The sequence below is a fragment of the Peromyscus leucopus genome, unplaced genomic scaffold, assembly GCF_004664715.2.
Source record: "Peromyscus leucopus breed LL Stock unplaced genomic scaffold, UCI_PerLeu_2.1 scaffold_492, whole genome shotgun sequence".
NCBI lineage: Eukaryota > Metazoa > Chordata > Mammalia > Rodentia > Cricetidae > Peromyscus > Peromyscus leucopus.
Window position 1 is genome coordinate 28,248 of NW_023505390.1, and position 13,122 is coordinate 41,369.

A 13,122-nucleotide genomic window follows, 5' to 3' on the forward strand; every position below is an offset into this window, starting at 1 on the left:
GTTTCTGTGAGTAAAAGTGTTTGCTGTTAATCCTGAGTTCAATCTCTAGGAAAGCCATATCACTTCTACAAATTTTCTCTTATTGTTACACTTGTGTGGCATATGCACACTCATATACCTGCACATACATGAATAATTTTAAAACCCAAACAAGGCCATTCAGGTCATTGACAACTAAACAATTCCCTGGCTTTCATCAATAGAACTTGTACAGGATAAATAGATAACAGACACATATAAGTTGTCCTCTCACTGCCACATACACATCATTGCAAATGGGTATACACACAGATATAGGTCAAACTTTTTAAAATTAATGAAATTAAAAAAGCACAGAAATCAACCCAATTATTGAGAGCATATGAAATGATTTTCTAATTTAAATTATTATTTTAGAATTTCAAGAAGTAATGAGGTTCATCAAAACATTAGTGATTCCATTCTATTTCTTACTTAACATTTACTTAAATGATTCAATAACAGGTCATTCTAAAAACATATCTTGGGGCACCAGCTGTTCCAGGAAGACCTGCCCAACTTAGCTCAAGTTCTGCATTGGGCAGGCCCCAGCGGGAAGGTTCCCCTTTTCCTATACCTAATGGCAGACCATGCCATCTACAAGCCCTGCCCCCCCACCCATTCACCTGAGACCCCCACCACTTCCTGAGACTCAAAGATCAGCCCCTAGCTCCCATTTGGTCCAGAGCTCCCATCCAGACCAGAGGTGAATGCCTGGGTCGTACCCAGGGAAGCCTGCCCCTAGGTCCCATCCCTGGGAACCAGCCTTTCTTGGGAAGACCTGCCCAACTTAGGCCCAGGTTCTGGCCATTGGTGGGCCCCATGGGAAGGTTCCCTTTTACTAGACCCCCAGTAGACCCTGCAATCTACACACCTGACCCCCACACCCATCCACCAAAGTCACACACCCCCACTTCCTGAGACTTACAGACCAGCTCCCACCCGGCCTGGAGCTCCCATCTGGGCCAGAGGCTTCCTGAAATCTCAAATCTGTCAGCTTTGTCTGGACCAAGAGTGCTGATAAGACCTAAAACGAATCCATGAGATGATGGGCAGACGTTAAGGCTGAAGTATATACAACAAAATAAAGGGAATACACCATCACCAGAACCTAGCCCTCCTCCCACAGCAAGACTTGAACATCACAAAATGGAAGACGCAGAACAAAGAAACCTTAAGAAAACATCGTGAAGATGCTACAGGCTTTTAAAGAAGAAATAAAAAATGAAACTGAGGAAAAGACAAACAAAAAGTGGAGGAAATCAATAAAGAACATGAAAATTCAAACAAAAATGTGAAAACACTATAAAAAAAAGGAAAAGACAAAGCACAAGAAAACAATAAATTCTGAAAGAAAATCATGAAAAAGCAATGAAACAGATGAAGACAACAGTCCAAGACCTGAAAAGGGAAATAGAAAAAATGAAGACACAAACAGAGGGAATGCCAGAAATAGAAAATCCGAGTAAATGAACAGGAACTTCAGATGCAAGTATAACCAACAGAATGCAAGAGATGGAAGAGAGGATCTCTGGCATTGAAGATACAGTAGAAGAAATAGATTCATCAGTCAAAGAAAACACTAAAGCCAAAAAGTCATGAACCAAAATGTCCAAGAAATTTGGGACACCATGAAAAGATCAAAACTATGAATAATAGAGATAGAAGAAGGAGAAGAATACCAACTCAAAGGCACAGAAAATATATTCAACAAAATCATAGAAGAAAACTTTCCCAACTTAAAGAAGGAAAATGCCTATGAAGATACAAGAAGCCTATAGAACACCAAACAGACTAGACCCCAAAAAAGTCCCTCTGCCACATAATAATTAAACAACTAAATGTACAGAATAAAGAATATTAAGAGCAGCAAAGGAAAAAGGCCAAGTCTTATAAAGGCAAACCCATCAGAATAACACCCGATTTCTCAATGGAGACTTTGAAAGCCAGAAGGACCTGGACAGATGTAATGCAGACACTAAGAGACCATGGATGTCAGCCCAGACTAATATACCCAGCAAAACTTTCAATCATCATAGACAGGAACAAGACATTCCAAGACAAAGCCAGATTTAAACAATACTTATCCACAAACCCAGCCCTACAGAAAGCACTAGAAGGAAAATTCCAACCAAAGGAAGTCAGATACACACTCAAAAACACAGGCAATAGATAAAGCCACAGCAGTAAACCCCAAAGAAGAGAAGTAACACACACACTACCACCAAAAAAAAACAGGGATGAACAATCACTGGTCATTAATATCCCTTAATATCAACGGAACTTAATTCACCTATAAAAAAGACATAGCTTACAGAATGATATGAAAGCAGGACCCATCTTTCTGCTGCATACAAGAAACACATCTCAAATTCAAAGACAGACACTACACTAAGAATAAAAAGCTGGGAAAAGAACTTTCCAATCAAATGGTCTTAAGAAACAAGCAGGTGTAGCCATCCTGATATCCAACAAAATAGACTTCAAACTAAAATCAATCAAAAGAGATCAAGAAGGGCATTACATACTCATCACAGGAAAGATCCACCAAGATGAAGTTTCAATTCTGAACATTTATGCCCCAAACACAAGGGCACCCACATATGTAAAAGAAACATTACTAAAGCTTAAACCACATATAAAACCCCACACATTAATAGTGGGAGATCTCAACAACCCACTTTCACCACTGGACAGATCTCCCAAATCGAAACTTAACAGAGAAATAAAGACTTAACTGATGTCAGACCCAATTGGACCTAATAGATATCTACAGAACATTCATCCTAACAAAAAAAGAATATACCTTCTTCTCAGCACCCCATGGAACTTTCTCTAAAAATCGACCACATACTTGGCCACAAAGCAAATCTCAACAGATACAAAACAATTGGAATAACCTCCTGTGTTCTATCAGACCACCATGGTTTAAAGTTAGATTTCAACAACAACAAAAACTACAGAAAACCTACAATCTCATGGAAACTGAATAATGCTCAACTGAATCACCAATGGGTTAAGGAAGAAATAAAGAAAGAAATTAAAGACTTCTAGAGATCAACGAAAATGAAACACCACATACCCAAACTTATGGGAAACTATGGAAAGCAGTGCTAAGAGGAAATTACATAGCACTAAATGCCCACATAAAGAAGTTGGAGAAATCTCACACTAGTGACTTAACAGCACACCTGAAAGCTCTAGAACAAGAAGAAGCAAAGTCTCCCAGGAAGAATAGACACCAGGAAATTATCAAAGTGAGAGGTGAAATTAATAAAATAGAAACTAAGAGAACAATACAAAAAATTAATGAAACAAAGAGTTGGTTCTTTGAAAAAAAAGATAGACAAGCCCTTATCCAAACTAACCAAAAGACACAGAGAGAGAATCCAAATCAACAAAATCAGAAATGAAAAGGGGGATATAACAACAGACATTGAGGAAATCCAGAGAATATAAGGTCATATTTCAAAAACCTCTACTCCACAAAACTGGAAAACCTAAAAGAAATGGACATTTTCTGGATAGTACCACATACCTAAGTTAAATACCAGATAAACTATTTAAATAGTCCAATAACCCCTAAGGAAATAGAAACAGTCATTAAAAGTCTCCCAACCAAAAAAAGCCCAGGACCAGATGGTTTCAGCGCAGAATTCTACCAGATCTTCAAAGAAGAGTTAATACCAATACTCTCTAAATTGTTCCACATAATAGAAACAGAAGGAACATTACCAAACTCCTTCTATGAGGCTACAATTACCCTGATTCCTAAACCAAACAAGGATGCAACAAAGAAAGAGAACTACAGACCGATCTCCCTCATGAACATTGATGCAAAAATACTCAATAAAATACTGGCAAACAGACTCCAAGAACACATCAGAACAATTATCCACCATGATCAAGTAGGCTTCATCCCAGGGATGCAAGGGTGGTTCAACATACGAAAGTCCATCAATGTAATACACCATATAAACAAACTCAAAGAAAAAAACCACATGATCATCTCACTAGATGCAGAAAAGGCATTTGACAAAATCCAAACCCCTTCATGATAAAAGGTCTTGGAGATCAGGAATACAGGAACATACCTAAATAAAATAAAGGCAATTTACAGCAAGCCAACAGCCAACATCAAATTAAATGAGAAAACTCAAAGCAATTCCACTAAAATCAGGAACGAGGCAAGGCTGTCTCTCCCCATACTTATTCAATATAGTACTTGAAGTTCTAGCCAGAGCAATAAGACAACATAAGGAGATTAAGGGGATACAAATTGGAAAGGAAGAAGTCAAGCTTTCCCTATTTGCAGATGACATGATAGTATACAGTGACCCAAAGATTCCACCAAGGAACTGATAAAGCTTATAAACACCTTCAGCAACATAGCAGGATACAAGATCAACTAAAAAAATCAGTAGCCCTCCTATATACTGACAAAGAGCTGAGAAGGAAATCAGAGATACATCACTTTACAATAGCCAAAATGATAAAATACCTTGGGTAACACTAACAAGCAAGTGAAGGACCTATATGACAAGAACTTTAAGTCCCTGAAAAAAGAAATTGAAGATGTCAGAAAATGGAAAGATCTCCCATGCTATGGATAGGCAGATTAACATAGTAAAAATGGCAATCTTACCAAAAGCAATCTACAGATTCAATGCAATCCCCATCAAAATACCAACACAATTTTCACAGACCTGGAAAGAATAATACTTAACTTCATATGGAAAAACAAAAAACCCAGTGCTGTGGAATGGTCTGTATGTCAAATTGCTCTGATTGGTCAATAAATAAAACACTGATTGGCCAGTGGCCAGGCAGGAAGTAGGTGGGACAAGGAGAGGAGAATTCTGAAAAGCGGAAGGCTGAGGTAGGGAGACACTGCCAGCCACAGCCATGAGCAGCAGCATGTGAAGACACCGGTAAGCCACCAGCCACGTGGCAAGGTATAGATTTATGGAAATGGATTAATTTAAGCTATAAGAACAGTTAACAAGAAGCCTGCCACGGCCATACAGTTTGTAAGCAAAATAAGTCTCTGTGTTTACTTGGTTGGGTGTGAGCGGCTGTGGGACTGGCGGGTGACAAAGATTTGTCCTGACTGTGGGCAAAGCAGGAAAACTCTAGCTACAACCCAGGATAGTCAAAAGAATCCTGTAAAATAAAACAACCTCTGGAGCATCAGGATTCCTGACCTCAAGCTTTACTATAGAGCTACAGTAATAAAAACAGCTTGGTACTGTCATAAAAACTGACATGTGCAATAATGGAATCGAAATGAAGACCCTTGTATTAATCCGCACACCTATATAATTTTGACAAAGAAGCCAAAACTGTACAATGCAAAAGAAAGCATCTTCAACAAATAGTGCTGGCATAACTGGATGTGACTGCATAGAAGGCTGCAAATAGATCCATATTTGTCACCGTGCACAAAACTTAAGTCCAAGTAGATCAAAGACTTCAACATAAATCCACTTACTCTGAATCTGATAGAAGAGAAAGTAGGAAGTAGTCTTGAACACATTGACGTAGGAGATCACTTCCTAAATATAACACCAGTAGCACACACACTGAGAGAAACAATCAATCAATGGGACCTCTTGAAACTGAGAAGCTTTGTAGAGCTAAGGTCATGGTCAACAAGACAAAGTGACAGCCTACAGAATGGGAAAAGGTCTTCACCAACCCACATCTGACAGAGTGGATACCAGAATAATAAAGAACTCAAGAAATTAGACATCAAAATGCTCAGCAGTTCAATTAAGACATGGGCTATAGAACTAAACAGATAATTCTCAACAGAGGAAGCTCAAATGGCTGAAAGACTTTTAAGGAATTGTTCAACATCCCTAATCATCAGGGAAATGCAAATCAAAATGACTCTGAGAATACCACCTTATATCCATCAGAATGGCTAAGATCAAAACACTGTAGACAGATTATGCTGGTGAGGATGTGGAGCAAGGGGTACTCTCCTCCACTGCTGGTGGGAATGCAAGCTTGTACAGACACTTTTGAAATCAATATGGCACTTTCTTAGAAAATTTTGGAATCTATCTCCCCCAAGACCCAGACTCTTGGGCATATACCCAAGGAATGCTCAATCATACCCAAGGGCACTTGCTCAGCTATTTCATATCAGCATTGTTTGTAATAGCCAGAACCTGGAAACCAACCTAGATGCTGTTCAACTGAAGACTGATAAATAAAATGTGGTACATATACACACTGGAATACTTCTCAGCAGAGAAAAACAATAGCATCATGAGGTTTGCAGGCAAATAGATGCATCTAAAAAAATCATCCTGAGTGAGGTAACCCAGACTCAGAAAGACAAACATGGTATGTACTCACTCATAGGAGGATACTAGATGTAAAACAAATGATTAGACTGCTACTCACAACTCCAGGGAGGCTACCTAGAAAACAGGACTCTAAGAAAGACAGAGGGTCTCTTTCCCATCTTGCAAGATGACGGGTGAAAAGGGCAAAAAGCCTGACACAAAAGAGAAGAAATCTGCGGCCAAGAAGGCTGTGTGATGCCCCTCCCACTGGTGTCGGTGCCGGTGCCGGTGCCAGTACCGGTACCGCCAAAAAAGGGTGACCCTATGTTAAAAAGACCAAGAAGGGGAAGCCCCACTGCAGCCGGAACCCTGTCTTGGTTAGAGGATCGGCAGGTACTCCTGATCTGCTATGTATTCCAGAAAGGCCTTGCACAAAAGAAAGTACTCAGCTGCCAAAACCAAGGTTGAAAAGAAGAAGAAAAGGGAGAAGGTCCTTGCTACTGTCACAAAACCGGTTGGTGGTGACAAGAACGGCGGTACCCGGGTGGTGAAGCTTCGAAAAATGCCCAGGAATTATCCTACTGAAGATGTGCCTTGGAAGCTGCTGAGCCATGGCAAAAAGCCCTTCAGTCAGCACGTGAGAAGGCTTCGGGCCAGCATCACTCCTGGGACCGTCTGGATCATCCTCACAGGGTGCCACAGAGGCAAGAAGTGTTTTCCTGAAGCAGCTGGCCAGTGGCTTGCTACTTGTGACTGAACTCTTGCCCTCAACAGAGTTCCTCTGCGAAGAACACACCAGAAATTTGTCATCGCCACCTCTACAAAAGTTGACATCAGTAAGGTTAAATCACCAAACACCTGACTGACGCTTACTTCAAGAAGAAGCAGCTGCACAAGCCCAGGCACCAGGAGGGTAGATCTTCGACACTGAGAAGGAGAAATACGAGATTACAGAGCAGCGAAAAACTGATCAGAAAAGCTGTGGACTCGCAGATTTTGCCAAAGATCAAAGCTGTTCCTCAGCTCCAGGGCTACCTCGATCTCAGTTCTCTCTGACAAACGGGATGTATCCTCACAAACTGGTTTCTAAATTGCTAACAAACTAATTAAACAACTTCATGTGTAAAAAAAAAAAAAAAAAAAGAAAGAAAGAAAGACACAGGGATCGCCCAATGACAGAGAAATGTATTAGAACTACATGAACAACATGGGATGTGAGTGGAGATAATGAAGTGCAAGGGTCGAGGGAAAGAGAGCTTAGGGGAGTGGGAGATCCAGATGGATTAAAAACAGTGAGGAGAACAAGGAATAAAAGATTATGATAAATGAAAACCACATGAGAATAGAAGAAGCAAAGTGCTAGAGAGGTCCACAGAAATCCACAAAGATACCCCCACAATAGACTACTAGCAGTGGTTGAGAGACAGCCCGAAAGACCTACTCTGATGTATGTCCTGTGCTTCTCTGCCCTCATGGCTCTTGTTCTTGGTGCTGTTGTGAAGTACAATGACACTCCCACTGTGAAGGCCAATAACTGCATTCTCAGCTACATTCTACTGATCTCCATCACAATCTGTTTCCTCTGGTCATTGCTCTTCATTGGGCAGCCCCACATAGTCACCTGCATCCTTCAGCAGACCACATTTGGAGTCTTTTTCACAGTGGCTGTGTCTACGGTCTTTGCCAAGACTATTACGATTGTCTTGGACTTCAACTCATGACTCCAGGTAAAAGGATGAGAGGGATGCTGGTATCGGGGCACCCAAATTTGTCATTCCTATCTGTACCCTGGTCCAACTCATTCTCTGTGGAATCTGGCTAGTCACATCCTGTCCATTTATTGACACAGATACACACTCTGAACATGGACATATAATCATTGTGTGCAGCAAATGCTCAGTCATTGCATTCCATTTTGTCTTGGGATACTTGGGCTCATTGGCTCTGGGAGCTTCACCGTGGCTTTTTTCGGCTGAAATCTTCCTGACAGATTCAATGAAGCTAAATTCCTGACTTTCAGCATCCTGGTGTTCTGCAGTGTCTGAGTCACCTTCCTCCCTGTCTACCACAGCACCAAGGGAAGGTCATGGTGGCTGTGGAGGTCTTCTCCATCTTGGCCTACAGTGTAGGGTTGTTAGCGTGCATCTTTGTCTCAAAATGTTATGTTATTTTCATGAGACCAGATTTAAATTCTCTTCAAAAGTTCAGAGATAAATCACTTTATTGACCCAGTCATAGTTTTAAGATTTTTAGATGACACTTATAATATCTATGTTCCATTTCCTTGGAGTGACCCCCTCTTCCATTCTCAACTTTTATCATTTTCCCATCCAGTTTATCAAGTTTCATAATGTCATCCTTATTGAACACATTTTGGTGGTAATGTGGGTGAGACTTTACTGTATACATTCTACTCTTTATAGTATACATATTATCACAGGAATCTACCTCATCTTCAGGCTCTCAAGATCTTTCCTTCCTTCTTCAATGTTGCCTGGGCCTTAGATCGGGAGGGTTTTGTAGATGGATGGATTGCATGGTTCTAAATGTATATGGTGAATGGGAGGAATCATTCATAAATGAATCCTGTTAGTCTTTATTCCCACCTATTTTTCTATGTCATATCCTGAAGAGTACTTTCTAGAAACTTGCATGCTAGTCAGTAGGGAAAAGGCTTCTACTTGGTCACCAGGTACACTTTTCTATATTTGATGACAGAAGTAAGTGTTGTCCCCTGGAATATCACCTCAGCAGCTGGTACTATAGTGAAATCCTAACCCACATGCCTCAGGATCTATATGGAAAAAGTGGTGGAAATATTTAAACAGGCAGAGATAGTGAATGTCTTCATGAAAGCATTATAACCTAAACATTGACAGGACTAAACAATCACATGAAATCACAACAGTGTTGGAAACATACAAAAATCTGCAGTGGCACCAGCCAAAAAATATCACAGTACTAACAAGTAGACAGGGACTCAAATACCATCCCTAAACAAGAAATAGTTTGCAGTTCTTGCCTTTTGCAAGAGACAATATTTTCTAGAATGGTGTTTCAATGGTTATTTCAACCACACTCCTGGGAATTTTCATGCATTTTGTTGTAGTTGGCCACACAAGATATATTTCATGGGTTTTTATTTTGTGTGTTTGGGGCAGGGGACTTCCTTTTATTTTGCTTTCTTCAGACATTGTTTTATTTTATTCTTTTTGCTTATTTGTTATGATTTCCATTTATGCTTTGTTTTGTTTAAGAGAGGTAAGAAAAATAGGATTCAAAGATAAGTGTGGAGGATTGGGGAGTCATTTACTGTGGTGAAAATAGGATAAAAATATAGTATTTGGAAGAAAGATTTAATAAAAAGTAAAATTAGAAATACATGTATGAAATAACTAATTGAGTATGTGTTTACATATAAATGTTAAATGAATTGCACTTTTGGTATGATAGCAATTCCCTAAGATACACAAACCATCCTGCAAGAATCTCAATATCAGGCATGAGAAATCTTTCTCTAGGTCATTTTTCAGGAGAATCTAAATAAGCTCACAAACATATAAGCTGGGACACTCATCTTGTTGATTCCCAGAAATTGAAGATATGCCCTATTGCTGAAGACACCACACACTTCAGATACAGACATGCAAGTATTGACATGGAATTGACTGGGAAGCCTCCTCCCTGAGGACCAGCTTTCAGAGTATTTGAAGGTGCTAAAATTTGCCAAGAAAGAAACAACTATTTTTTTTAGTTAACAATTTTTTCATTCATTTTACACTCCAAAGGTCCCCCTCTTCCATTCTCCTACCCCCCCAGCCTCCCCCTCCCAACAGCCCTTACTCCCACCCACAGGAAGGCAAAGCCTCCATTGGGTCTAAGCCCTTCTGCCTGCCACAAGGCTGCACTACGTGACCCACCATAAGTAGTGGGCTCCAAAAAGCACCAGGGATGGATTCTTATCTTTCCACCAGGGGGCCACCCAAAGCTGGATCAGAGGTAAAGAGCACTGACTGCTCTTCTAGATGTCCTGAGATCTATTCCCAGCAACCACAGTGGGGCTCAAAACCATCTATAATGAGAGCTGGTGCCCTCTGCTGGTGTGCAGGCAGAAAAAGGTGTCCATAATAGATAGATAGATAGATAGATGATAGATAGATAGATAGATAGATAGATGATAGATAGACAGATAAATAAATAATAAATAAATAAACAAATAAATGCTGATGTGCAGGCAGAAAAAGGTGCACAAAATAAACAAATATATATATATATGTTTAAAAAAAGAGAAATACATGTAATTATAATAACTTTTCAGCAGTAAAGTCTATGAACCACCATAACGACTATCACAGCAAGATATATTAAAAGATGTGATTGTGGGAAGTTATATTTGGGCTAACCAACACCTGCTTAGACATCTTTAAGGCACTCAACAGAAGGGAGTTTATGTTTGTTACTGTAAACCTAGCCAAGTACCTATGATTAGTGATGTCTTAGACTCTAAGGGAGAACCATTGCTTCCTATTTCCTGAATCAGTATAATTCTGGAAACTTATTCTTCTATGACTGGATAAGCAAAGTCCTGGCCACTCATGATAAAGCTTCTTCTTCAATACACTGAATCCAAAGCAGAAATACCCAACTTGTCAATAGGTGGGGAACAAATGGAACATCGAACACAATTACACACACACACACACACACACACACACACACACACACACACACACACACACCATTTTGGAAAGGAGCAGAAAGACCAGTAAGACCTGGAAGACTAGGGTGCCTGCTGAGAAGGAGTGTCTTTTCTATGACAATGAAGCTGAACCTATGATATCTTAACAACTTTGTTATCTAAATACAGCTTGCACAGTGAAAAGTAGACCTGTAAAAAAGATGAGAGAATTCTGATATGTCCACACCTCTACATGGGAAATGACAGGCAATCAATGGTGCTGAGAGATGGTGATTCCATCCTCTCTACAGATGAGCTCAAACTAGAAGCAGTAACTGTACTCATCAGCTGTTTGTGTCTCTTTCTGTGTTGGTGTGCACATCTCTATCTCTCTAGGTATATAAAAATAATGTTGCCGGGCGGTGGTGGCGCACGCCTTTAATACCAGCACTCGGGAGGCAGAGCCAGGCGGATCTCTGTGAGTTCGAGGCCAGCCTGGGCTACCAAGTGAGTTCCAGGACAGGCACAAAGCTACACAGAGAAACCCTGTCTCGAAAAACCAAAAAATAAATAAAAATAAAAATAAAAATAATGTTAAAGAGAGTGTTTGAATCTTAGATGGAGGGTAAGGACACGAGATGTGGTAGAGGGAGAGGATGTGGTGGAAATGATGTAAATACAGTTCTTCTGCATGAAATCCTCATCAAGTAAAAATTTAAAAGAAAAATCAGATTCCACAAAATATATTGTATAAAATGTCCAATGGAATAAAAATGTGTATTTCTGAAAGGTGCTCAACTATCGAGGAAATGCAAATTAAAACTCTGTTAAAACACCAAGTCACACAGGATCCCCTGCACTGATAGATGGATTCTTTGAGTGTCCTAGTTCCCAATTAGACAATCCTTCTCTCTAGATCCTAGGCAATGGGTGCCCATTCCATGGCCCTTCCCAACCTACCACAGCCTCAGAGACTGGGCCACAGCATGTTCCCCATGCCACAATACTCCACCATTTCAGTGACCACTAGGGCCACAGGCACCACCTGCACAGACAGGTGGAAGAGTAACAACTTGATCCAAAGGCCTCAAATATGCTAATTGTTGGAAGAGTAACCATCAGAACCAAAGGTCCCACCTGCACCAATTGGTGGAAGAGCAACACTGGAGCCAGAGGCCCCACATGAACTGATTGGTGGAAGAATGACCACAGGAGCCAGAGGCCCACATGCTCCAAATAGAGGAAGAGCCCCAGAAAGTGGGAAACAAAATCTCCAGAGGCCTCAGAAACCTCAGGATTCACAGGCCTCACTTGTAACAGTTGGAGGATGAGATGGATAGAGTGTAGTATAAGAATACATTTGCCGGGCGGTGGTGGCGCACGCCTTTAATACCAGCACTCGGGAGGCAGAGCCAGGAGGATCTCTGTGAGTTCGAGGCCAGCCTGGGCTACCAAGTGAGCTCCAGGAAAGGCGCAAAGCTACGCAGAGAAACCCTGTCTCGAAAAACCAAAAAAAAAAAAAAAATACATTCAACAACATAAAGAGCAACATGGCACCACCAGAAATGAGCAGTTCCACAACAGCAAAACCTGAACATCCCAATGTAAATGAAACAGAAGAAAACAACCTTAAAATAACTTTATGAAGATAATAGGGGTTGTTAAGGGACAAATGAAAAATTCCTTTAAAGGAATTGAGGAAAATACATACAAAAAATGGAAGAAATCAATAAATCCCTTAAATATCTAGAAAAAAAAACAATCAAACACATGAGGGAAACAGTTCAAGACTTGAAAATTGAACTAGAAGCAATAAAGAAGACACAAACTGAAGGAAGGCTGGAAATGAAAAATCTGAGTAAACAAGCAAGAACTATAGAAGCAAGTGTTACCAAAAGAATGTAAGAGACAGAAGAGAAAATCTTGGGCATTAAAGATACAATAAAACAAATCATCAAAGAAAAATTTAAATTCAACAATTACTTAACACTAAATGTCCACAAATAAAATATCACATATTTCCTTTTTTCTTTAAATAAACAAAAAAATAATAATAATTCCCAGGGCTCATCCTGGCACCAGGACGTGGATCTCCACATCTGCTTCCATCAGTCACTGGATAAAGGCTCT

General features: G+C 40.2%; 1 pseudogene; it reads left to right on the forward strand.

The window, feature by feature from the left end:
• The first annotated feature begins 6,501 nt into the window (after nucleotides 1-6,501).
• LOC114700711 lies at nucleotides 6,502-7,420 on the forward strand (annotated as a pseudogene).
• The last annotated feature ends 5,702 nt before the right edge of the window (nucleotides 7,421-13,122 follow it).